This window comes from Arachis ipaensis, chromosome B5, assembly GCF_059453495.1.
Source record: "Arachis ipaensis isolate K30076 ecotype BB chromosome B5, ASM5945349v1, whole genome shotgun sequence".
Classification (NCBI taxonomy): domain Eukaryota; kingdom Viridiplantae; phylum Streptophyta; class Magnoliopsida; order Fabales; family Fabaceae; genus Arachis; species Arachis ipaensis.
The window spans coordinates 128,746,947-128,771,172 of NC_142440.1; the positions used below are offsets into that span (position 1 = coordinate 128,746,947).

Consider the following 24,226-nt stretch of genomic DNA (forward strand, 5'->3'; position numbering starts at 1 on the left):
TCAGAATGGACCATCCTGGATATATTCTATGATGGTCTGTCTGAGTTATTAAAGATGTCACTGGACCATTATGCAGGTGGATCCATTCACCTAAAGAAAACGCCTGCAGAAGCTCAAGAACTCATTGACATGGTTGCTAACAACCAGTTTATGTACACTTCTGAGAGGAATCCTGTAAGTAATGGAATGCCTCAGAGGAAGGGAGTTCTTGAAATTGATGCTCTGAATGCCATATTGGCTCAGAACAAAATATTGACTCAGCAAGTCAATATAATTTCTCAGAGTCTGAATGGAATGCAAGATGCATCCAACAGTACTCAAGAGGCATCTTCTAAAGAAGAAGCTTATGATCCTGAGAACCCTGCAATAGCAGAGGTGAATTACATGGGGGAACCCTATGGAAACACATATAATCCCTCATAGAGAAATCATCCAAATTTCTCATGGAAGGATCAACAAAAGCCTCAACAAGGTTTCAATAATGGTGGAAGGAACATGTTTAGCAATAGCAAGCCTTTTCCATCATCCACTCAGCAACAGACAGAGAATTCTGAGCAGAATCCATCTAGCTTAGCAAATATAGTCTCTGATCTATATAAGGCCACTTTGAGTTTCATGAATGAAACAAGGTCCTCCATTCGAAATTTGGAGGCACAAGTAGGCCAGCTGAGTAAAAGAGTCACTGAAACTCCTCCTAGTACTCTCCCAAGCAATACAGAAGAGAATCCAAAGAGAGAGTGCAAGGCCATTAATATAACCAAAATGGCCGAACCCAAAGGGGAGGAGGAGGATGTGAATCCTAGTAAGGAAGACCTCCTGGGACGTTCAGTGAACAATAAGGAGTTTTCCTTTGAGGAACCAAAGGAATCTGAGACTCATCTAGAGACCATAGAGATTCCAATGAACCTCCTTCTGCCCTTTATGAGCTCTGATGAGTATTCTTCTTCTGAAGAGAATGAAGATGTTACTGAAGAGCAAGTTGCCAAGTACCTTGGTGCAATCATGAAGCTGAATGCCAAATTGTTTGGTAATGAGACTTGGGAAGATGAACCTCCCTTGCTCACCAATGAACTGAATGCATTGGATAGGCAGAAATTACCTGAAAGGAGGAAAGATCCTGGTAAATTCTTAATACCCTGTAACATAGGCACCATGACCTTTGAGAAGGCTCTGTGTGACCTGGGGTCAGGAATAAACTTAATGCCACTCTCTGTAATGGAGAAACTTGGGATCTTTAAGGTGCAAGCTGCCAGAATCTCATTAGAGATGGCAGACAACTCAAGAAAAGAGGCTTATGGACAAGTAGAGAACGTGTTAGTAAAGGTTGAAGGCCTTTACATCCCTGCTGATTTCATAATCCTAGACATTGGGAAGGATGAGGATGAATCCATCATCCTTGGAAGACCCTTCCTAGCCACAGCAAAAGCTGTGATTGATGTGGACAGAGGAGAGTTGGTCCTTCAACTGAATGATGACTACCTTGTATTTAAAAGCCAAGGTTCTCCTTCTGTAACCATGGAGAAGAAGCATGAAAATCTTCTCTCACTGCAGAGTCAACCAAAGCTCCCACAGTCAAACTCTAAGTTTGGTGTTGGGAGGCCACAACCAAACTCTAAGTTTGGTGTTGAACTCCCATATCCAAACTCTAAGTTTGGTGTTGGAAAGTCTCAACAATGCTCTGAACATCTGTGAGGCTCCATGAGAGCTCACTATCAAGCTATTGACATTAAAGAAGCGCTTGTTGGGAGGCAACCCAGTATATTTAATTATATTACTTTTATGTTTATTTTGTGTTTTATTAGGTTGATGATCATGTGGAGTCACAAAAACTACAAAAAAATCAAAAACAGAATGAAAAATAGAATGAAAAACAGCTCACCCTGGAGGAAGAGCTTACTGGCATTTAAACGCCAGTAAGGCTAGCAGAATGGGCGTTAAACGCCCAGTCTGGCACCATTCTGGGCGTTTAACGCCAGAACAGAGTATGAAACTGGCGTTAAACACCAGAAACAAGCAGCAGTCTGGCGTTTTAACGCCAGGATTGCACACTAAGAAAAGCTGGCGTTAAACGCCAGAAACAAGCTACATTTGGGCGTTTAACGCCAGAACCAAGCATGGAAGTGGCGTTAAACGCCATGATTGCATGCTTAGGGCGTTTTACACGCCTAAAAGGTGCAGGGATGTAAAATCCTTGACACCTCAGTATCTGTGGATCCCACAGGATCACCTCAGGATCTGTGGACCCCACAGGATCCCCACCTACCCCACTTCTCTCTTCTTCACACATTCAAATAACACTATACCCTTCACCAATCACCTCAATCTCTCTTCCCCATCACCTCTTAACCACTCACATCCATCCACACTTTCCCATAAACCCCACCTACCTTCAAAATTCAAAATCTCTTTCCCATCCAAACCCACCCTAAATGGCCGAACCCTAACCCCTCCCCATCCACTATATAAACCCCTCATTCCTTCTTCATTTTCACAAAACACTACCCTCTCTTCTCCCCTTGGCCGAAACAAACACATCTCTCCCTCTCCTCCATTTCTTCTTCTTCTTCTCCTTCTTTCTTCTTCTTTTGCTCGAGGATGAGCAACATTCTAAGTTTGGTGTGGTAAAAGCATAGCTTTTTTGTTTTTTCATAACTATTGATGGCACCCAAGGCCAGAGAATTCTCAAGAAAGAGGAAAGGGAAGTCAATTGCTTCCACCTCTGAGTCATGGGAGATGGAGAGATTCATCTCAAAAGTCCATCAAGACCACTTCTATGAAGTTGTGGCCAAGAAGAAAGTGATCCCCAAGGTTCCTTTCAAGCTCAAGAAGAATGAGTATCCGGAGATCCGACTTGAGATCCAAAGAAGAGGTTGGGAAGTCCTCACCCACCCCATTCAACAAGTCGGGATCCTAATGGTTCAAGAGTTCTATGCAAACGCATGGATCACTAGGAACCATGATCAAAGTGTGAACCCGAATCCAAAGCATTGGCTTACCATGGTTCGGGGAAAATACTTAGATTTCAGTCTGGAAAATGTAAGGCTGGCATTCAACTTGCCAATGATGGAAGAAAACGCACGCCCCTACACAAGAAGGGTCAACTTTGATCAAAGGTTGGACCAAGTCCTCATGGACATATGTGTGGAAGGAGCTCAATGGAAGGTTGACTCAAAAGGCAAACCGGTTCAACTGAGAAGACTGGACCTTAAGCCTGTAGCTAGAGGATGATTGGAGTTCATTCAACGCTCAATCATTCCCACTAGCAACCGGTCTGAAGTTACTATAGACCGGGCCATCATGATCCATAGTATCATGATTGGAGAGGAAGTGGAAGTTCATGAGATTATACCTCAAGAACTCTACATGGTGGCTGACAAGTTCTCCACTTTGGCAAGGTTAGCCTTTCCTCACCTCATTTGCCATCTATGCAATTCGGATGGAATTGACATAGAGGGAGATATCCTCATTGATGAGGACAAGCCCATCACTAAGAAAAGGATGGAGCAAACAAGAGAGCCTATTCATGGATCTCAAGAGACGCATGAGGAAGCTCATCACCATGAAATCCCTGAAATGCCTCAAGGGATGCACTTTCCTCCATAGAATTTTTGGGAGCAAATCAACACCTACCTAGGAGAAATAAGTTCCAACATGGGACAACTAAGGATGGAGAACCAAGAGCACTCCATCATCCTCCATGAAATTAGAGAAGATCAAAGAGCTATGAGGGAGGAGCAACAAAGACAAGGAAGAGACATAGAGGAGCTCAAAAGCACCATTGGTTCTTCAAGAAGAGAAAGACACCACCCACACTAAGGTGGACTCATTCCTTAATCTCCTTGTTTATTTATTTTCCTGTTTTTCGGTTTTTGAGCATTATGTTTTATTTATGTTTGTGTTCTATTACATGATCATTAGTGTTTAGTAACTATGTCTTAGAGCTATGAGTGTCCTATGAATCCATCACCTCTCTTAAAAGGAAAAATGTTTTAATTACAAAAGAACAAGAAGTACATGGTTTCGAATTCATCCTTGAAACTAGTTTAATTATTTTGATGTGGTGACAATACTTTTTGTTTTCTGAATGAATGCTTGAACAGTGCATATGTCTTTTGAATTTAATGTTTAAGAATGTTAAATATGTTGGCTCTTGAAAGAATGATAAAAAAGGAGAAATGTTATTTGATAATTTGAAAAATCATAAAAATGATTCTTACAGCAATGAAAAGCAGTGAATACAAAAGCTTGCAGAAAAAAATGCGAAAAAAAAAGAGAGCAAGAAAAAGAAAAAGCAAGCAGAAAAAGCCAATAGCCCTTAAAACCAAAAGGCAAGGGTAATAAAAAGGATCCAAGGCTTTGAGCATCAGTGGATAGGAGGGCCCACAAGGAATAAAATCCTGGCCTAAGCGGCTAAACCAAGCTGTCCCTAACCATGTGCTTGTAGCGTGAAGGTGTCAAGTGAAAACTTGAGACTGAGCGGTTAAAGTCGAGGTCCAAATAAAAAAAAAAGAGTGTGCTTAAGAACCCTGGACACCTCTAATTGGGGACTTTAGCAAAGCTGAGTCACAATCTGAAAAGGTTCACCCAGTTATGTGTCTGTGGCATTTATGTATCCGGTGGTAATACTGGAAAACAAAGTGCTTAGGGCCACGGCCAAGACTCATAAAGTAGCTGTGTTCAAGAATCAACATACTGAACTAGGAGAATCAATAACACTATCTAAATTCTAAGTTCCTATAGATGCCAATCATTCTGAACTTCAATGGATAAAGCGAGATGCCAAAACTATTCAAGAGGCAAAAAGCTACTAGTCCCGCTCATCTGATTGGAGCTAAGTTTCATTGATATTTTGGAATTTATAGTATATTCTCTTCTTTTTATCCTATTTGATTTTCAGTTGCTTGGGGACAAGCAACAGTTTAAGTTTGGTGTTGTGATGAGCGGATAATTTATACGCTTTTTGGCATTGTTTTTAGTATATTTTTACTATGATTTAGTTAGTTTTTTATTATATTTTTATTAGTTTTTAATTAAAAATCACATTTCTGGACTTTACTATGAGTTTGTGTGTCTTTCTGTGAATTCAGGTATTTTCTGGTTGAAATTGAGAGACTTGAGCCAAAATCAGATTCAGAGGTTGAAGAAGGACTGCAGATGCTGTTGGATTCTGACCTTCCTGCACTCAAAGTGGATTTTCTGGAGCTACAGAACTCCAAATGGCACGCTCTCAATTGCGTTGGAAATTAGACATCCAGGGCTTTCTAGAAATATATAATAGTCCATACTTTGCCCGAGTTTAGATGACACAAACTGGCGTTTAACGCCAGCTCCCTGCCCTATTCTAGAGTCAAACGCCGGAAACAGGTTGCAAAGTGGAGTTAAACGCCAGAAACAGGTTACAAACTGGCGTTCAACTCCAAGGAATACCTCTACAAATGGAAGCTTCAATGCTTAGCCCAAGCACACACCAAGTGGGCCCCGGAAGTGGATTTCTGCATCATTTACTATTTTCTGTAAACCTAATAACTAGTCTGATATAAATAGGACCTTTTACTATTGTATTAGACATCTTATGATTTTTAGTTCATCTTAGGATCATATTGATCACGTTTAGGAGGGCTGGCCTCTCGGCCATGCCTAGACCTTGTTCTTATGTATTTTCAACGGTATAGTTTCTACACACCATAGATCAAGGTGTGGAGCTCTGCTATTCCTCATGAATTAATACAAAGTACTATTGTTTTTCTATTCAATTCAAGCTTATTCCGATTCTAAGATATTCATTCGCGCCTCAATATGAATGTGATGATCGTGACACTCATCATCATTCCCAACCTATGAACGCGTGCTTGACAACCACTTCCGTTCTACCTTAGATTGAATGAGTATCTCTGGGATTCCTTAATCAGAGTCTCCGTGGTATAAGTTAGAATCCATGGACGGCCATTTTTGAGATCCAGAAAGTCTAAACCTTGTCTGTGGTATTCCGAATAGGATCTGGGAACTGTGACGAGCTTCAAACTCGCGAGTGCTGGGCGTAGTGACAGACGCAAAAGGATAGTAAATCCTATTCCAGTATGATCGAGAACCGACAGATGATTAGCCATGCAGTGACAGCGCATTGGACCATTTTCACTGAGAGGACAGGATGTAGCCATTGACAACGGTGATGCCTAACATACAGCTTGCCATAGAAAGGAGTATGAATGATTGGATGAAGACAGCAGGAAAGCAGAGGTTCAGGAGGAACGAAAGCATCTCTACACGCTTATCTGAAACTCTCACCAATGAATTACATAAGTATCTCTATCTTTACTTTACCTTTTATTTATCTTTTAATTATTAAATCTCCATAATCAATTGAATCCGCCTGACTGAGATTTACAAGGTGACCATAGCTTGCTTCAAGCCGACAATCTCCGTGGGATCGACCCTTACTCACGTAAGGTTTATTACTTGGACGACTCAGTGCACTTGCTGGTTCATTACACTAAGTTGTGACAAAGAGCTAATATTATGAACGTGCGTATTGAGTTTTTAGCGCCGTTACTAAGGAAAGAACGATCACGATTTCGTGCACCAAAAATCAAATTAAAAAAAGAAAGTTTTAAAATTAAAGTTGATTACTTGACTAACAAGAAATTAAAAGATATGATTCTAGAATTTAAAATTTGATCCTTTCTTAATAGGCAAGTAACAACTTGAAAATTTTGAAGTAAATCATTAATTGTAGCAAGGATTTTCGAAAATGAAAAAAAAATGAAAAGAAATTGATTTTGAAAAGATATGATTTGAAAAAAATTTGATTTTGAAAAATTATGAAAATTTGAAAAAGAAAACAAAATCTTCCCTCTTGTGCCATCCTGAAGTTAAACGCCCAGAATGGTATCCATTCTGGCGTTTAACGCCCAAAATACTACCTTTTTGGGCGTTTAACGCCCAGCCAGGTACCCTGGCTGGCATTTAAATGCCAGTTTTCCTTCTTCACTGGGCGTTTTGAACGCCCAGCTTTTTCTCTGTAATTCCTCTACTGCATGTTCTCAATCTTCAATTCTCTGTATTATTGACTTGAAAAGACACAATTTTAAAAATTTTTTGAATTTTTAATGATGAGAAATAATCAAAATGCAACTAATCATTGAAAACTAAGATTGAATCAACAATGCATGCAAGACACCAAACTTAGAAGTTTGTATACTAACGACTATAACAATTTGAAAATGCATATGAAAAACAACAAAAGACACAAAACAAGAGAATTTAAAGATCAAAGCAAGGAAATCATCAAGAATAACTTGAAGATCAATGAAGAACATAATGCATGTAATTTTCGAAAATTAGAAGAATGCAATTGACACCAAACTTAAAATTAGACACTACACTCAAACAAGAAACATAAAATTTTTTTTATTTTAAGATTTTATAAAATTTTTTTGTGATTTTTCGAAAATTATTTGGAAAAGAAAATAAAGATATTCAAAATTTTTAATAAGAATTCCAGGAATCATGCAATGTTAGTCTAAAACTCCGGTCCAGGAATTAGACATGGCTTACTAGCCAGCCAAGCTTTCAGTGAAAGCTTCGGTCCAAAATACTAGACATGGCCAATGGCTAGCCAAGCTTTAGCAGATCATTACGTTCAACAGCAAGATTGATAGAAATCAACAAGCCCTTGTGATGATAAGTTGAAACCTCGATCCAAAAGATTAAACATGGCTTCATAGCCAGCCAGACTTCAACAAATCATCATGAAACACTAGAATTCATTCTTAAAAGTTCTGAAGAACAAAATAATATAAATTTTTTTTGAAAAATTTTTCAAAAATAAAAAGTAAAAAGCTTAAATATAAAAATAAAATTACCTAATCTGAGCAACAAGATGAAACGTCAGTTGTCCAAACTCGAACAATCCCCGGCAACGGCGCCAAAAACTTGGTGCACGAAATTGTGATCATCAATGGTGCCAACAACTTGGTACGCACAATTGTAATCTCAACTCTTTATCACAACTCCGCACAACTAACCAGCAAGTGCACTGGGTCGTCCAAGTAATAAACCTTACATAAGTAAGAGTCGATCCCACGGAGATTGTCGGCTTGAGCAAGCTATGGTCATCTTGTAAATCTCAGTCAGGCAAATTCAAATGGTTTTGGAAAATTGATAATTAAAAGATGAATAAAACATAAAATAGGATAGAGATACTTATGTAATTCATTAGTGAGAATTTCAGATAAGCGTATGAAGATGCTTTGTTCCTTCTGAACCTCTGCTTTTCTACTGCCTTCTGCCAATCATTCATACTCCTTTCCATGGCAAGCTTATGTTGGGTTTCACCATTGTCAATGGCAGCCTCCCGTCCTCTCAGTGAAAATGGTCCAAATGCGCTGTCATCGCACGGCTAATCAGCTGTTGCTTCTCGATCATGTTGGAATAGGATCCATTGATCCTTTTGCGTCTGTCACTACGCCCAACACTCGCGAGTTTGAAGCTCGTCACAGTCATCCCTTCCCAGATCCTACTCGGAATACCACAGACAAGGTTTAGACTTTTCGGATCTCAAGAATGCTGCCAATTGATTCTAGCCTATACCACGAAGACTCTGATCTCATGGAATGGAAGGCTCGGTTGTCAGGCGAGGCAACCATGCGTCATGAACCAGGAGGCTAAAAGATACGCACTCAAGCTATTGCAAGTAGAACGGAAGTGGTTGTCAGGCACGCATTCATAGGTGAGAATGATGATGAGTGTCACGGATCATCACATTTGTCAGGTTGAAGAACGAGTGTATATCTTAGTGAAGAAATAGGCTTGAGTTGAATAGAAAAACAATAGTACTTTGCGTTAATTCATGAGGAACAGCAGAGCTCCACACCTTAATCTATGGTGTATAGAAACTCCACCGTTGAAAATACATAAGAACAAAAGGTCTAGGCATGGCCGAATGGCCAGCCTCCCAAAGAGGGTTCAATCATCAAAACATGATTCCAAGATAGATTGAAAGATTTCAAATACAATAGTAAAAGGTCCTATTTATAGAGAACTAGTAGCCTAGGGTTACAGAAATAAGTAATTAATGCAGAAATCTTCTTCCGGGCCCACTTGGTGTGTGCTTGGGCTGAGCATTGAAGCTTTCACATGTAGAGACTTTTCTTGGAGTTAAACGCCAGCTTTTGTGCCAGTTTGGGCGTTTAACTCCAGCTTTTATGCCAGTTCTGGCGTTTTGACGCCAGAATTTTCATGCTGACTTGGAACGCCGGTTTGGGTCATCAAATCTTGGACAAAGTATGAACTATTATATATTGCTGGAAAGCCCAGGATGTCTACTTTCCAACGTAATTAAGAGAGTGCCAATTGGGCTTCTGTAGCTCCAAAAAATCTACTTCGAGTGAAGGGAGGTCAGAATCCAACAGCATCTGCAGTCCTTTTTCAGCCTCTGAATCAGATTTTTGCTCTGGTCCCTCAATTTCAGCCAGAAAATACCTGAAATCACAGAAAAATACACAAACTCATAGTAAAGTCCAGAAATGTGATTTTTATTTAAAAACTAATAAAAACATAATAAAAACTAACTAAAATATACTAAAAACAATGCCAAAAAGTGTATAAATTATCCGCTCATCACAACACCAAACTTGAATTGTTGCTTGTCCCCAGCAACTTAAAAAAAAGTAGGACAAAAAGAAGAGAATATACAATGAATTCCAAAAACATCTATGAAGATTAGTCTTAATTAGATGAACGGGGCTATTAGCTTTTTGCTTCTGAACAGTTTTGGCATCTCACTTTATCCTTTGAAGTTCAGAATGATTGGCATCTATAGGAACTCAGAATTTAGATAGTGTTATTGATTCTCCTAGTTTAGTATGTTGATTCTTGAACACAGCTACTTTATGAGTATTGACCGTGACCCTAAGCATTTTGTTTTCCAGTATTACCACCGGATACATAAATGCCACAGACACATAACTGGGTGAACCTTTTCAGATTGTGACTCGGCTTTGCTAGAGTCCACAATTAGAGGTGTCCAGAGTTCTTAAGCACACTCCTTTTGCTTTGGACCACGACTTTAACCGCTCAGTCTCAAGCTTTTCACTTGACACCTTCACGCCACAAGCACATGGTTAGGGACAGCTTGGTTTAGCCGCTTAGGCCAGGATTTTCTTCCTGTGGGCCCTCCTATCCACTGATGCTCAAAGCCTTGGATCCTTTTTATTTTACCCTTGCCTTTTGGTTTAAAGGGCTATTTGCTTTTTCTGCTTGCTTTTTCTTTCTCTTTCTCTTTTTTTTTCTTTTCTCTCTTTTTTTTCGCATATATATTTTTTTCTGCAAGCCTTTCACTGCTTTTTCTTGCTTCAAGAATCATTTTTATGATTTTTTAGATTATCAATAACATTTTTCCTTTTCCATCATTCTTTCAAGAGCCAACAATTTTAACATTTTTAAACAACAAATTCAAAAATATGCACTGTTCAAGCATTCATTCAGAAAACAAAAAGTATTGCCACCACATCAAATAATTAAACTATTTTAAAATTCAAAATTCATGTATTTCTTTTTCTTTTGCAATTAAAAACATTTTTCATTTAAGAAAGGTGATGGATTCATAGGACATTCATAGCTTTAAGGTGTAGACACTAAGACACTAATGATCATGTAGTAAAGACACAAACATAGACAAAACATAAAGCATATGATTCGAAAAACAGAAAAAATAAGAACAAGGAAATAAAAGAATAGGTCCACCTTAGTGATGGCGGCTTATTCTTCCTCTTGAAGATCTTATGGAGTGCTTGAGCTCCTCAATGTCTCTTCCTTGCCTTTGTTGTTCCTCCCTCATGACTCTTTGGTCTTCTCTAATTTCATGGAGGAGGATGGAATTCTCTTGGTGCTCCATCCTTAGTTGTCCCATATTGGAACTTAATTCTCCTAGGGAGGTGTTGATTTGCTCCTAATAGTTTTGTGGAGGAAAATGCATCCCTTGAGACATCTCAGGGATTTCATGATGAGGAATTTCCTCATGCTCTTGCCCATGAGTGGGATCTCTTGTTTGCTCCATCCTTTTCTTAGTGATGGGCTTGTCCTCATCAATGAGGATGTCTTCCTCTATGTCAATTCCAGCCGAATTGTAGAAGTGACAAATGAGATGAGGGAAGGCTAACCTTGCCAAAGTAAAGGACTTGTCTGCCACCTTGTAGAGTTCTAGGGATATAACCTCATGAACTTCTACTTCCTCTCTAATCATGATGCTATGGATCATGATAGCCCGGTCTATAGTAACTTCAGACCGGTTACTAGTGGGAATGATTGAGCGTTGGATGAACTCCAACCATCCCCTAGCCACAGGCTTGAGGTCATGCCTTCTTAGTTGAACCGGCTTCCCTCTTGAAGTTCTCTTCCATTGAGCGCCCTCTTCACAAATGTCTATGAGGACTTGGTCCAACCTTTGATCAAAGTTGACCCTTCTAGTGTAGGGGCGTGCATCTCCTTGCATCATGGGCAAGTTGAATGCTAACCTTACATTTTCTGAACTGAAATCTAAGCATTTCCCCCGAACCATTATAAGCCAATTCTTAGGGTCCGGGTTCACACTTTGGTCATGGTTCTTGGTGATCCATGCATTGGCATAGAACTCTTGAACCATTAAGATCCCGACTTGTTGAATGGAGTTGGTGAGAATTTTCCAACCTCTTCTTTAAATCTCATGTCGGATCTCTGGATATTCACCCTTTTTGAGCTTGAAAGGGACCTCGGGGATCACCTTCTTTTTGGCCACAACTTCATAGAAGTGGTCTTGATGCACCCTTGAGATGAATCTCTCCATCTCCCATGACTCGGAGGTGGAAGCTTTTGCCTTCCCTTTCCTCTTTCTAGAGATTTCTCTGGCCTTTGGTGCCATAAATGGTTATGGAAAAACAAAAAGCAACGCTTTTACCACACCAAACTTAGAAGGTTTGCTCGTCCTCGAGCAAAAGATAAAAGAAGAGAGTAGAGGAAGAAGAAATAGAGGAGATGGAGGGGGTTAGTGTTTCGGCCAAGGGGGTGAGTAGGGTGTATGATGTGTGAAAATGAAGGAGTGGAGATTGGTTTATATAGGAGTGGAGAGAGGGGTAGGGTTCGGCCATGTATGGGTGGGTTTGGGAGGGAAATTGGTTTGAATTTGAATGGTGAGGTAGGTGGGTTTTTATGATGGATGGATGTAGATTGGTGAAGAGATTATGGAGAAGAGGGTAGAATTTGATAGGTGAGGGGTATTTGGGGAAGGGTGTTATGGAAAGCTGTGAAGAAGAGAGAGAGGGATGAAGTAGGTAGGGATCCTGTGGGGTCCACAGATCCTGAGGTGTCAAGCATTTCTCATCCCTGCACCATGTGGCGTGTAAACTCCCCCTTGATTGCCAATCTTGGCGTTAAACGCCAGGTCGCTGTCCATTTCTGACGTTTAACGCCAGCTTTTCTCCCCTTTCTGGCGTTTAAACGCAAGCTCTGTGCCCTTTTTTGGCGTTAAACGCCAGCTTTGTGCCCCTTTCTGGCGTTAAACGCCAGCTCTGTGCCCTTTTCGGGCGTTAAACGCCAGCTTTGTGCCCCTTTCTGGCGTTAAACGCCAGTTCTATGCCCATTTCTGGCATTAAACGCCCAGAATGGTGACAGACTGGGCGTTTAACGCCCATTCTGCTACCCTTATTGGCGTTTAAACACCATTAAGCTTCTCCTCCAAGGTGTGCTGTTTTTAATACTATTTTTCATTTTGTTTTTGCTTTTTCAGTTGTTTTTATGACTTCATATGATCATCAACCTACAGAAAACATAAAATAACAATGGAAAATAAATAGATATAATAAAATTGGGTTGCCTCCCAACAAGCGCTTCTTTAATGTAAATAGCTTGACAGTGGCCTCTCATGGAGCCTCACAGATACTCAGAGCATGATGATGGCCTCCCAACACCAAACTTAGAGTTTGAATATGGGGGCTCTATTTGACTCTACATTGAGAGAAGCTTTTCATGCTTCCTCTCCATGGTTACAGAGGGAGATCCTTGAGCCTTAAACACAAGGGAGTCCTCATTCACTTGAAGGACCAACTCTCCTCTGTCAACATCAATCACAGCCTTTGCTGTGGCTAGGAAGGGTCTGCCAAGGATGATGGATTCATCCATACACTTCCCAGTGTCTAGGATTATGAAATCAACAGGGATGTAGTGGTCTTCAACCTTTACCAAGACATCCTCTACAAGTCCATAAGCCTGTTTCCTTGAATTTTCTGCCATCTCTAGTGAGATTCTTGCAGCTTGTACATCAAGGATCCCTAGATTCTCCATTAACGAGAGAGGCATGAGGTTTATGCTTGACCCTAGGTCACACAGAGCCTTCTCAAAGGTCATGTTATCTATGGTACAAGGTATTGAGAACTTTCCAGGATTCTGTCTCTTCTGAGATAATCTCTGCCTAGTCAAGTCATCCAGTTCTTTGGTGAGCAAGGGGGTTCATCCTCCCAAGTCTCATTACCAAATAACTTGGCATTTAACTTCATGATTGCTCCAAGGTACTTAGCAACTTGCTCTTCAGTAACATCTTCATCCTCTTCAGAGGAAGAATACTCATCAGAGCTCATGAATGGCAGAAGTAAATTCAATAGAATCTCTATAGTCTCAGTGTGAGACTCAGATTCCCGTGGTTCCTCATTAGGGAATTCCTTGGGGGCCAGTGGACGTCCATTGAGGTCTTCCTCAGTGGAAATCACTGCCTTTCCCTCCTCTATGCATTCGGCTATGTGGGACGTGTTTATGGCCTTGCATTCTCTCTTTGGGTTCTCTTTTGTATTGCTTGGGAGAGTACTAGGAGGGAGTTCAGTAACTTTCTTACTCAGCTGACCCACTTGTGCCTCCAAATTTCTAATGGAGGATCTTGTTTCAGTCATAAAACTTTGAGTGGTTTTAATTAGATCAGAGACTACAGTTGCTAAGTCAGAGTGGCTCTGCCTAGAATTCTCTATCTGTTGCTGAGAAGATGATGGAAAAGGCTTGCTATTGCTAAACCTATTTCTTCCATCATTACTGTTGTTGAAGCCTTGTTGAGGCCTCTGTTGGTCCTTCCATGAGAGATTTAGATGATTTCTCCATGAAATATTATAGGTGTTTCCATATGGTTCTCCCATGTAATTTACCTCTTCTATTGCTGGGTTCTCAGGATCATAAGCTTCTTCTTCAGATGAGGCTTCTTTAATACTGCCTGTTGCTGCTTGCATGCCAGACAGACTTTGAGAAATCATATTGACTTGCTGAGTCAATACTTTGTTCTGAGACAATATGGCATTCAGAGTATCAATCTCAAGAACTCCTTTCTTTTGATTTGTCCCATTATTCACAGGATTCCTTTCAGAAGTGTACATGAAATGGTTATTTGCAACCATTTCAATGAGTTTCTGAGCTTCTGCAGGCGTCTTCTTCAGATGAAGAGATCCTCCAGCAGAGCTGTCCAATGACATCTTGGACAGTTCAGACAGACTATCATAGAAGATACCTATGATGCTCCATTCTGAAAGCATGTCAGAAGGTCACCTTCTGATCAATTGCTTGTATCTTTCCCAAGCTTCATAGAAGGATTCACCTTCCTTCTGTCTGAAGGCTTGGACTTTCACTCTAAGCTTACTCAATTTTTGAGGTGGAAAGAACTTTGCCAAGAAGGCATTGACTAGCTTTTCCCAAGAGTTCAGGCTTTCTTTAGGTTGTAAGTCCAACCATGTCCTAGCTCTGTCTCTTACAACAAAAGGGAAGAGCATAAGTCTGTAGACCTCAGGGTCAACCCCATTGGTCTTAACAGTATCACAGATTTGCAAGAATTCATCTAAGAATTAATGAGGATCTTCTAATGGAAGTCTATGAAACTTGCAATTCTGTTGCATTAGAGAAACTAATTGAGGCTTAAGCTCAAAGTTGTTTGCTCCAATGGCAGGGATAGAGATGCTTCTCCCATAGAAGTCGGGAGTAGGTGTAGTAAAGTCACCAAGCACCTTCCTTGCATTGTTGGCATTGTTGTTGTTTTCGGCTGCCATGGCTTCTTCTTGTTTGAAAATTTCTGTTAGGTCCTCTACAGAGAGTTGTACTTTAGCTTCTCTTAGCTTTCTCTTCAAGGTCCTTTCAGGCTCAGGATCAGCTTCAACAAGAATGCACTTGTCCTTGCTCCTGCTCATATGAAAGAGAGAAGAGGAAAGTATGAAATTCTCTATGTCACAGTATAGAGATTCCTTGAGGTGTCAGAGGAAAAGAAGAATAGAAGGAGGAGGTAGAGAGGAGAGAATTCGAACTTATAGAGAGAGTCTGAATTGCTGATAGTGGAGGAGTGTTAGTCCTTAAATAGAAGGGTGTGAGAAGAGGGGAAGAATTTTCGAAAACAAATTAAAAAGATTTTGAAATAATTAAAAGAAATTTTGAAAAAAATGGTTGATGATTTTCAAAAATTGAGATTGAGGTAATAGTTAATTGATTTTGAAAAAGATTTTGAAATTAGAAATAAAAAGAATATGATTGAAAATTATTTTGAAAAAGATGTGATTGAGAAGATATGATTGAGAAGATATGATTGAAAATCAAATTAAAAAAAAGATAGTTTTAAAATTAAAGTTGATTACTTGACTAACAAGAAATTAATAGACATGATTCTAGAATTTAAAATTTGATCCTTTCTTAATAGGCAAGTAACAACTTGAAAATTTTGAATTAAATCATTAATTGTAGCAAGGATTTTCGAAAATGAAAAAAAAATGGAAAGAAATTGATTTTGAAAAGATATGATTGAAAAGATATGATTTGAAAAAAATTTGATTTTGAAAAATTATGAAAATTTGAAAAAGAAAACAAAATCTTCCCTCTTGTGACATCTTGGCGTTAAACGCCCAGAACGGTATCCATTCTGGCGTTTAACGCCCAAAATACTACCTTTTTGGGCGTTTAACGCCCAGCCAGGTACCCTGGCTGGCGTTTAAACGCCAGTTTTCCTTCTTCACTGGGCGTTTTGAACGCCCAGCTTTTTCTCTGTAATTCTTCTGCTGCATGTTCTCAATCTTCAATTCTCTGTATTATTGACTTGAAAAGACACAATTTTAAAAATTTTTTGAATTTTTAATGATGAGAAATAATCAAAATGCAACTAATCATGGAAAACTAAGATTAAATCAACAATGCATGCAAGACACCAAACTTAGAAGTTTGTATACTAACGACTATAACAATTTGAAAATGCATATGAGAAACAACAAAAGACACAAAACAAGAGAATTTAATGATCAGAGCAAGAAAATCATCAAGAATAACTTGAAGATCAATGAAGAACATAATGCATGTAATTTTCGAAAATTAGAAGAATGCAATTGACACCAAACTTAAAATTAGACACTAGACTCAAACAAGAAACATAAAATATTTTTGATTTTAAGATTTTATAAATTTTTTTGTGATTTTTCAAAAATTATTTGGAAAAGAAAATAAAGAGATTCAAAATTTTTAATAAGAATTCCAGGAATCATGCAATGTTAGTCTAAAACTCCGATCGAGGAATTAGACATGGCTTACTAGCCAGCCAAGCTTTCAGTGAAAGCTTCGGTCCAAAACACTAGACATGGCCAATGGCCAGCCAAGCTTTAGCAGATCATTACGTTCAACAGCAAGATTGATAGAAATCAACAAGCCCTTGTGATGATAAGTTGAAACCTCGGTCCAAAAGATTAGACATGGCTTCACAGCCAGCCAGACTTCAACAAATCCTCATGAAACTCTGGAATTCATTCTGAAAAGTACTGAAGAGCAAAATAATATAATTTTTTTTTTGAAAAATTTTTCGAAAATAAAAAGTAAAAAGCTTAAATATAAAAATAAAATTACCTAATCTGAGCAACAAGATGAACCGTCAGTTGTCCAAACTCAAACAATCCCCGGCAACGGCGCCAAAAACTTGGTGCACGAAATTGTGATCATCAATGGCAGCAACAACTTGGTACGCACAATTGTAATCTCAACTCTTCATCACAACTCCGCACAACTAACCAGCAAGTGCACTGGGTCGTCCAAGTAATAAACCTTACGTAAGTAAGGGTCGATCCCACGGAGATTGTCGGCTTGAGCAAGCTATGGTCATCTTGTAAATCTCAATCAGGCAGATTCAAATGGTTTTGGAGAATTGATAATTAAAAGATGAATAAAACATAAAATAAAATAGAGATACTTATGTAATTCATTAGTGAGAATTTCAGATAAGCGTATGAAGATGCTTTGTTCCTTCTGAACCTCTGCTTTCCTACTGCCTTCTTCCAATCATTCATACTCCTTTCCATGGCAAGCTTATGTTGGGTTTCACCGTTGTCAATAGCTACCTCCCGTCCTCTCAGTGAAAATGGTCCAAATGCGCTATCACCGTACGGCTAATCAGCTGTTGGTTCTCGATCATGTTGGAATAGGATCCATTGATCCTTTTGCGTCTGTCACTACGCCCAACACTCGTAAGTTTGAAGCTCGTCACAGTCATCCCTTCCCAGATCCTACTCGGAATACTACAGACAAGGTTTAGACTTTCCGGATCTCAAGAATGCTGCCAATTGATTCTAGCCTATACCACGAAGACTCTGATCTCATGGAATGGAAGGCTCGGTTGTCAGGCGAGGCAACCATGCGTCATGAACCAGGAGGCTAAGAGATACGCACTCAAGCTATTGCAAGTAGAACGGAAGTGGTTGTCAGGCACGCGTTTATAGGTGAGAATGATGATGAGTGTCACGGATCATCACATTCGTCAGGTTGAAGAACAAGTGTATATCTTAGAGAAGAAATAGGCTTGAGTTGAATAGAAAAATAATAGTACTTTGCATTAATTCATGAGGAACAGTAGAGCTCCACACCTTAATCTATGGTGTGTAGAAACTCCACCGTTGAAAATACATAAGAACAAAAGGTCTAGGCATGGCCAAATGGCCAACCTCCCAAAGAGGGTTCAATCATCAAAACATGATTCCAAGATAGATTAAAAGATTTCGAATACAATAGTAAAAGGTCCTATTTATAGAGAACTAGTAGCCTAGGGTTACAGAATTAAGTAATTAATGCAGAAATCTTCTTTCGGGCCCACTTGGTGTGTACTTGGGCTGAGCATTAAAGATTTTACATGTAGAGACTTTTCTTGGAGTTAAACGCCAGCTTTTGTGCCAGTTTGGGCGTTTAACTCCAGCTTTTATGCCAGTTCTGGCGTTTTGACGCTAGAATTTCCATGCTGACTTGGAACGCCGGTTTGGGTCATCAAATCTCGGGCAAAGTATGGACTATTATTTATTTCTGGGAAGCCCAGGATGTCTACTTTCCAACGCAATTGAGAGAGTGCCAATTGGGTTTCTGTAGCTCCAGAAAATCTACTTCGAGTGAAGGGAGGTCAGAATCCAACAGCATCTGCAGTCCTTTTTCAGCCTCTGAATCAGATTTTTGCTCAGGTCCCTCAATTTCAGCCAGAAAATACCTGAAATCACAGAAAAACACACAAACTCATAGTAAAGTCCAGAAATGTGATTTTTATTTAAAAACTAATAAAAACATAATAAAAACTAACTAAAATATACTAAAAACATACTAAAAACAATGCCAAAAAGCGTAAAAATTATCCGTTCATCACTATCCAACCTCGCCAAAGTGTTCGACACCATAAGAAAGCATGGCATGCAACTCAACCCCACAACATGCACCTTCGCGGTAGAAGCCGGCAAATTTTTGAGCTTCATGCTCACTCAGAGAGGAATTGAAGCTAACCCAGATAAGTATCAGGGCATACTCAACATGAAAAGCCCAACCTGCCTCAAAGAGGTACAACAGCTTAACGGAAGACTAGCAGCCCTATCCAGATTTCTAGCTAGATCAGCCTTAAGATCTCTCCCATTCTATGCAATATTAAGGAAGGGAAAGAGGTTTGAGTGGACCCCAGAATGTGAACAAGCCTTCCAGGATTTCAAGAAATTTCTGGGGCAACCACCATCCTTACTCGACCTTGGGAAGGTGAAGAACTCATACTATACCTCACCGTAGGAAGTCGGACAATAGCTTTAGCACTAGTCAGAGAAGACGAAGGTGGAAAACAACCCATCTACTTCATCAGTAAGGCTTTACAAGAGGCTGAACTAAACTATCAAAAGATAGAAAAATTTGCCTACGCCCTTATATTCACTTCTCGACGACTCTGCCCATACTTCCAAGCTCACACCATTAGAGTACGGACTAACCAGCCCATAAAAGGTATTTTACAGAAAACAGATTTAGCTGGAAGAATCCTACAATGGGTAGTCAATTTATCAGAATTCGACCTCAAATATGAAGCTTGGACAGCTATTAAGTCACAGTATCTGGCTGACTTCATCGCAGAATACACTGACACCCCGGGTATCCCCATATAAAATGAAATCTCTATGTAGACAGCTCATCGAACAAAACCGGGAGTGGCGCAGGCTAATTATAGAGAGTAATCAGGGAACCCAAATCGAGCTCTCGTTAAAGTTCGAGTTCTCTGCCTCAAATAATCAAGCTGAATATGAGGCACTATTGGCTGGTGTTCCGAGGGTTACCTGAAACTGGAGGTCGATCTCGGTTGAGATCCTCTGTACAGATCGGTACCGACGTGTCCGGCTGGTGGGAGACGGCCGAAGCTGTCGTGCCCGATCTGTTAGACTGGTTGCACTGCTGATCCTTCGTCACCGGAGGGTGGGGGGTACCTGCAAGAGACTCCGATGCTTAAGTTAGCACGGGTATTAAACAGGTTTTTATGTAGAATCAGAGTATGAGTTATACCTGGGTGCTCCAGTGTATTTATAATGGTGAAAAGTGACCTTTTTAGATAAGATAAGTTAGTTATCTTATCTTATCTTATCTTATCTTTGGGTGAGGTCAGCTTATCTTCAACGGAACCGCCCTTCTCTCTGTAGGCTTGGGCTGCCTTTGGATTGGGCTGTTGTTCCTTGAGTTGGGCCTTTTTGGGCTTTCCTGTCGATTTGGCCGAGTTCTTCGTAAAGAAGTCGGTCCGCTTGACCTAAACAGGTCGGTCGCTTTGTCTCCAATCATCCCAAGTCAGATAGCTCGACCCAGGGTATGAACAGTGCCCCTGCTTGAGCTCGGTCTTTCTGTTGAGGTCGAGTCCTTGACTTCGGTCTAGTGAAGCCGAACTCAAGCATTTTGTCGATTCCTTTCCTTGTAGAGCCTTTTTGAATGTGGAATGTTTTTCTTTAAAAGCGCGCGCTTTTATATCAGAACTTTGGGAACGTGCGAGAGTTTTAATACCCTCATTAATTGCCTTCAAGTGCCCCGTTTCCTTTGGTTTTCGTTTTGAATTTGGCCAAAACGGTTTCTCTTCTTCATTTTTCTTCACAACCTCTCCCTTTGCTTCTCTCGCTTTCTGTTTTTTCCCAGAGTTTCACAGTTTCTTTCTGCGACGCCTGCTCTACTATCGCTGTCTTGTGGAAGAAAGGAGTGATTTTGGTTTTCTCCCTTCGTCTTCTTCCGGCGAACTTTTTTCGTTTCGAGGGGTGGTTCTGTCGCTTCTTGCTTCTTCAACTTTCTTTCGAGGTTTTCTTCTACTTTCCAGGTTCGATTTTTCCTCCTCTGTCATTTTCATGCCTGGTTTTAAGAAAGTTTGATTTTTGTTTGGAGAAAGTTTTGGATTTTTCTGCTTTTACTACGCCTGGTTATTGTGTGTTCTGGGATTTCTTCATCTTTTGTGTGATTTCTTTTGACTTCCCTATTGCATGATGCCTTTAGATTTTGCATGTTGCCGTCGTTTCTTCTTGTGTCTCTGATGATGGGTTTGAAATAATGATTAAACCTTGTTTCTGAAAAAAGGTTGTGTCTTTGACGATTTTCCGCCTTTGGCTCTTTTGGCGTTTGCTATGCCCTTTTTCTGGTAAAACTGTGGAAAGATAGTAGCTTTTGTGTTTTTACTTCCTTTATTTGAAACCTTCTTTTCTTGTTTGATGAGTGCTAGGACGTAAGCTGTAGGAATTTCTTGAATCCTTGACTTGTTTCTGCCTCCAAAGGATGCCCCAGGACTTTGGGGGTTTTCCTTTCCTAAATGCTTGCCTATGTCATTTTAGTCGAGTTGTTTTGCCCCTCATCCGAGATGTTTTTTAGTAATCCAATCTTCTTTTCTTATTTGTAGGATTAGTCGGCGTTATGTCTTCTCGCAATAACATTGTAGAGGTGTATTCCAAAGTTCCCGAGGGGATGTCTGATTGGCTGGACTCCCTTGTCCTAATGTGTGTCTCTGTCGTGGATGCTGAATTTTGTGTAGAACTGAGGAAGTGTCATAGGATTTGTAGTAGCAGTGCCCGGGAGAGGGATTATGAACTTGTAGCTCCTGATTCTGATGAGAGGGCTTGTTTTTCTACTTTCGTTGAGGGGGAGCGTCCCTTCTTCTATGCTTATGAATACTTCTTCAGCCAGTTGGACGTTACTTTTCCTTTTACTGCTTTTGAAACCGACTTGTTATGGTCATGTAACATTGCTCCATCCCAGCTTCATCCGAATTCCTGGGGTTTTATCAAAATATTTCAACTGCTTTGCCAAGAGTTAGGCATAACACCTTCTGAAACTCTTTTTCTTTATCTTTTTGTCTCGGCCAAGCCCGGAGGTTCCTCCAAAAAGAAAGCTTACTGGGTTTCTTTCAGATCGGCCCAGGCGCATAAAGTTTTTGCTATGTATGATGAGTCTTTTAAAGATTTTAAGAAATATTTCTTCCGAGTCCGTGATGTTGAGGGGATCCGCCCCTTTTTTCTTGATAAAAATGACGAGCCTGCTTTTCCTCTAGAGTGGCAAAAGAATGTGAGAGTGCCATGTTATACCTGGGAAATTCTTAATGAGGTTGAGCGGGCTTTTGTAGTTGTTCTTGAAGATTTGTAGGGAAAACCACCCTATTTGGATGCGAAAAGATTCATGAGTGATCCATCTTTGGTTCGAACTGCTTTGGGTACTGTCTGATTTGTTTTTATACTTGCTTCTAAGATTTTCTTCTCCTATGTTATAACTTGTCTTTATGGTTGATTCTGTATTTTCAGAGATGTCGAAAAATAATGATTCCATGAAGGCCTACAAGAAGGCGAAGAAGGCTGCTGCTGCTCAAAATATCTCAGCCAAGGTGGCCGGGGAGGGATCTTCCCAAGCACAAGTGAATCCACCCGTGCCGAGTTCTCCTAGGCCGAGGAAAGTGATCCCCACTCCTCGAGTTCGTCTGGCTGACCTTCCACCGACTTCTGCTTCTAGTTCTGGTGCTCCTCCCAACAAAAACCAGAAAACAGCTGAGCTTTTCAACCTTGATGCTCATGACTTTAATGCGATTGAATTTGTGGATCAGCAAATCAGTCCCTACGGTGCCCTTCCTATGGACGATGTGTCGCTCCTTCGCCATCTGGACTTTATAACTCGAAGCAGTGTTAGAATGGCATACATGGGGGCTGCCCTATACCGGACTGCTCAGAATCTTCCTCTCCATGCCACAAAAGCCTTTATGGAGGAGGCTAAATAGGAGTTTGATCAGATGAAGGGCCTGAAGGAGGAGCTTGAAGTAAAGGTGGCTAGGTTGGAGAAGGATCTGGAGAATGAAAAGGCGAGTTCCCTTGCTCTGGCAGCTTCTGTACGGTTGGCCGAGGACACGGCATTAAGGCATAAGGAGAGTTATGTCACATCCTATCGGGAGGGAATGCATTTGAAGGAGGAGTTGGAGAATGCCTGGGCTGATTACTCTGAGCTCCAAGGTCATCTCGTTGGCAGTGTGACTGCTGCTTACGAGAACCTGAAGGAGCAGGTTCGGATTATTGCTCCCGAGGCTGATCTCACTCTCTTCAGCCTGGATAATATTGTCAGGGATGGTAAGATTGTCCCTGATGATGAGGATGATGATGATGTTGACTCTCTCCCTGTTCCTTCTGCCAAAGTGTCGACTCCTACTGTTCCTCTTGCTGAGGTCGGCCCTCCTGCTTCTGATCCTGACTGCCAGATCTTAAACCGGGACGATGGTACTGTGGATGCTGTTCCTCTCCAGGCTCGCCCTCCTTCTCCTCAGACTGATGCTGTTAAAAAGTCTTCTAATCTTTAGTTGATTTATTTTTGAATATCTGTGTAATTGGCCCGGCTTGTGGGCTTTTAACTCTTTCTTTTGTGGTTGGTATATTTTGGTGACACTCTTTTTGGTTGCTTTGTTTAGTAACCCATTAAAACAAAACACAATGAGTAGCTCCTGAGCTTTTGGGTCTGGCCCTGAGGCTTATTATTTTGTGTCACATTTGTTTGCATCTGTCCTAACTTCTTGCTGCTCAATTTCTTTGAATTATTTTGTAGATGTGTGGACCCAATCCACAACCGATTTCTTTACGTCGTCTTTTTTCCAACTTATTTTGTAGTTGGCTGACGCCGTCATGTCGGTTTTTCTCAGTCATCTTTAGTAATCCATTTTTTAGTTGGACCTTGGTGAGTCTCTTTTATGGATTACTTTTTGTAACTTTGTAGCTTTGTTGGGCCGACTTCATCATGCCAGTTCTTTCCCAGTTATTTTTAGTAATCCTTTTTTGGACCTTGGCCAGATCTCTTTCAGGAATTACTTTTATAACTTGTTTGTAGGGGACCGATTTCGTTAGGTCGATCTCTTCTAAGTTATTTTTGTAATCCTCTTTCTTGGACTTTTGTCAGGTCTCTTTCAGGGATTACTTCTATAACTTTTTTGCTGTAGGAGACGGACTTCGTTAGGTCGATCTCTTCTAAGTTATTTTTGTAATCCTCTTTCTTAGACCTTTGTCAGGTCTCTTTCAGAGATTACTTCTATAACTTTTTTGCCGTAGGAGACCGACTTCGTTAGGTCGATCTCTTCTAAGTTATTTTTGTAATCCTCTTTCTTGGACCTTTGGCAGGTCTCTTTCAAGGATTACTTCTATAACTTTTTTGCTGTAGGAGACCGACTTTGTTAGGTCGATCTCTTCTAAGTTATTTTTGTAATCCTCTTTCTTGGACCTTTGTCAGGTCTCTTTCAGGGATTACTTCTATAACTTTTTTGCTGTAGGAGACCGACTTTGTTAGGTCGATCTCTTCTAAGTTATTTTTGTAATCCTCTTTCTTGGACCTTTGTCAAGTCTCTTTCAGGGATTACTTCTATAACTTTTTTGCTGTATGAGACCGACTTTGTTAGGTCGATCTCTTCTAAGTTATTTTTGTAGTCCTCTTTCTTGGACTT

The 24,226-nt window shown here is 40.3% G+C and overlaps 1 non-coding gene across 1 annotated transcript; it reads left to right on the forward strand.

The window, feature by feature from the left end:
• The first annotated feature begins 14,534 nt into the window (after positions 1–14,534).
• LOC148565755 (small nucleolar RNA R71) lies at positions 14,535–14,642 on the forward strand. The gene has a single exon (XR_015884665.1). It is a non-coding gene; the product is annotated as a small nucleolar RNA R71 (small nucleolar RNA).
• Positions 14,643–24,226: the final 9,584 nt, after the last annotated feature.